Source organism: Gossypium raimondii, unplaced genomic scaffold (genome assembly GCF_025698545.1).
Source record: "Gossypium raimondii isolate GPD5lz unplaced genomic scaffold, ASM2569854v1 Contig00080, whole genome shotgun sequence".
Taxonomy (NCBI): domain Eukaryota; kingdom Viridiplantae; phylum Streptophyta; class Magnoliopsida; order Malvales; family Malvaceae; genus Gossypium; species Gossypium raimondii.
The window spans coordinates 1-3,120 of record NW_026291239.1 but is presented as its reverse complement, the minus strand read 5'-3'; the positions used below and the strand labels follow the sequence as shown (position 1 = coordinate 3,120).

General features: G+C 56.0%; 1 pseudogene; it reads left to right on the top strand.

Moving 5' to 3' along the window:
• Window positions 1–1,356: 1,356 nt before the first annotated feature.
• LOC128036908 (5.8S ribosomal RNA) lies at window positions 1,357–1,509 on the top strand (annotated as a pseudogene).
• The last annotated feature ends 1,611 nt before the right edge of the window (window positions 1,510–3,120 follow it).

Below are 3,120 nucleotides of genomic sequence, written 5' to 3'. Positions count from 1 at the left end.
CGCTGTTATTTTGAAGAAATTAGAGTGCTCAAAGCAGTGCTCACGCTTGTATACATTAGCATGGGATAACATCATAGGATTTCGATCCTATTGTGTTGGCCTTACGATCGGAGTAATGATTAACTGGGGACAATGGGGGCATTCAGATTTCATAGTCGAGGTGAAATTCTTGATTTATGAAAGACGCAACAACCGCGAAAAGCATTTGCCAAGGATGTTTTCATTAATCAAGAACGAAAGTTGGGGGCTCAAGACATCAGATACCGCCCTAGTCTCAACTATAAACGATGCCGACTAAGTGGATCTATGGATGTTGCTTTTAGGACTCCGCCGTGCACCTTATGAGAAATCAAAGTCTTTGGGTTCCGGGGAGTATGGTCGCAAGGCTGAAACTTAAAGGAATTGACGGAAGGGCACCATCAGGAGGGAGCTCAGCGGCTTAATTTGACTCAACACGGGAAACTTACCAGTCCGTACATAGTAAGGATTGATGATCGAGAGCTCTTTTTCTTGATTCTATGGGTGGTGGTGCATGGCCGTTCTTAGTTGGTGGAGCGATTTGTCCGTTAATTCCGTTAACGAACGAGACCTCACCTCGCTATTCAGCTACACGGAGGTGATCCTCCGTGGCTAGCTTCTTAGAGGGACTATGGCCTTTAGGCCAAGGAAGTTTGAGGCAATAACAGTCTGTGGATGCCCTTAGATGTTCTGGGTCCGCACGCGCGCTACAATCGATGTATTCAACGAAGTCTATAGCCTTGGCCGACAGTGCCCGGGTAATCTTTGAAATTTCATCGTGATGGGGATAGATCATTGCAATTGTTGGTCTTCAACGAGGAATTCCTAGTAAGCGCGAGTCATCAGCTCGCGTTGACTACGTCCCCGCCTCTTTGTACACACCGCCCGTCGCTCCTACCGATTGAATGGTCCGGGAAGTGTTCGATCGCGGCGACGTGGGCGGTTCGCCAGCCCGCGACGTCGCGAGAAGTCCACCGAACCTTATCATTTAGAGGAAGGAGAAGTCGCAACAAGGTTTCCGTAGGTGAACCTGCGGAAGGATCATTGTCGAAACCTGCCCAGCGTAACGACCCGCGAACGAAGTTGTAAACAACACCGGAGGTGGTGCGGTGCATCTCGCCTTCTCGCCACCCCCGTGTCTCGGAGCGGCCAGTCTCGTCGTCCCTCTGCCTGTCGGGTGGGTGAGATGCCGGATCAACTCTTCGAGGCAAAACGAACAAAACCCCGGCGCGAATCGCGCCAAGGAATCGAAACGAAAAAGGCACGTTTTCCGTCGCCGCACCGTCGCGGTGTCGGTGCTTCAGTGATGCCGTTCTCTTGTCGCAAAATATACGTAACGACTCTCGGCAACGGATATCTCGGCCTCGTGATCGATGAAGAACGAGCGAAATGCGATACTTGGTGAATTGCGTAATCCCGTGAACCATCGAGTCTTTGAACGCAAGTTGCGCCCCAAGCCATTAGGCCGAGGGCACGTCCGCCTGGGTGTCACGCATCGTCGCCCCATCCAACCATGAGCCCTCGAGCCTCGGTTGACCGCGGGCGGAAATTGGCCTCCCGTGCGCTCACAGCCAGCGGTTGGCCTAATTCGAGTCCTCGACGACATCATCGTCGCGACGATCGGTGGTAACGCTGTAAGCAACCTCGTTCGAGTCGCGCGCGTCCGTCGATCGAGACCCTTGAACCCTTTCGGATCGTAAGGACGGTGCTCGCATCGCGACCCTGTGTCAGGGATTACCCGCTGAGTTTAAGCATATCAATAAGCGGAGGAAAAGAAACTTACCAGATTCCCCTAGTAACGGCGAGCGAACCGGGAAAAGCCCAGGGCTTGAGAATCGGTCGCCATCGGCGTCCGAATTGTAGTCCGGAGAAGCGTCCTCAGCGACGGACCGGGCCCAAGTCCCCGGAAAGGGGCGCCGGAGAGGGTGAGAGCCCCTGTCGCCTGGACCCCGTCGCACCACGAGGCGCCGCTTCACGAGTCGGGTTGTTTGGGAATGCAGCCCTCTAATCGGGCGGTAAATTCCGTCCAAGGCTAAATACGGCGCGAGAGACCGATAGCGAACAAGTACCGCGAGGGAAAGATGAAAAGGACTTTGAAAAGAGAGTCAAAGAGTGCTTGAAATTGCTCGGAGGGAAGCGGATGGGGCCGGCGATGCGCCCTGGTCGGATGTGGAACGGCGAGAGCCGGTCCGCCGATCGGCTCGGGCGTGGACCGACGCGGTCGTGGCGGCGGCCCAAGCCTGGGCCTTTGATACGCCCGTGGAGACGTCGTCGCCGATCGTGGATTCAGCACGCGCCGCCCGGCGTGCTTCGGCACCTCAAGCGTGCTCCGGGCGTCGGCCTGCGGTTTCCCATTCGGCCCGTCTTGAAACACGGACCAAGGAGTCTGACATGTGTGCGAGTCAACGGGCTAGAAAACCCGTAAGGCGCAAGGAAGCTGATTGGCGGGATCCTCGCGGTGCACCGCCGACCGACCTTGGATCTTCTCGAGAAGGGTTCGAGGAGAGCATTAGCCATGTCGGGACCAAAGATGGTGAACTATGCCCGAAGGGGCGAAGCCGAGGAAACTTCGTGGAGGCCCGCAGCGATACTGACGCGCAAATCGTTCGTCTGACGGGTATAGGGGCGAAAGACTAATCGAACCGTCTAGTAGCTGGTTCCTCCGAAGTTTCTCAGATAGCCGGAGCCCTTAGCGAGTTCTATCGGGTAAAGCCAATGATTAGAGGCATCGGGGCGCAACGCCCTCGACCTATTCTCAAACTTTAACAGGACGATGGCGCGGGTTGCTTGAGCCGCGCCACGGAATCGAGAGCTCCAAGTGGGCCATTTTTGGTAAGCGAATCGGCGATGCGGATGAACCGAAGCCGGGTTACGGTGCCCAATCGCGCCAACCTAGAACCCACAAAGGGTGTTGGTCGATTAAGACAGCAGGACGGTGGTCATGGAAGTCGAACTGCTAAGGAGTGTAACAACTCACCGGCCGAATCAACTAGCCCCGAAAATGGATGGCGCTTAAGCCGCGACCTATACCCGGCCGTCCGGGCAAGGGCCAGCCCCGATGAGTAGGAGGGCGGCGGTCGCCGCAAAACCGGCGCGAGCCCG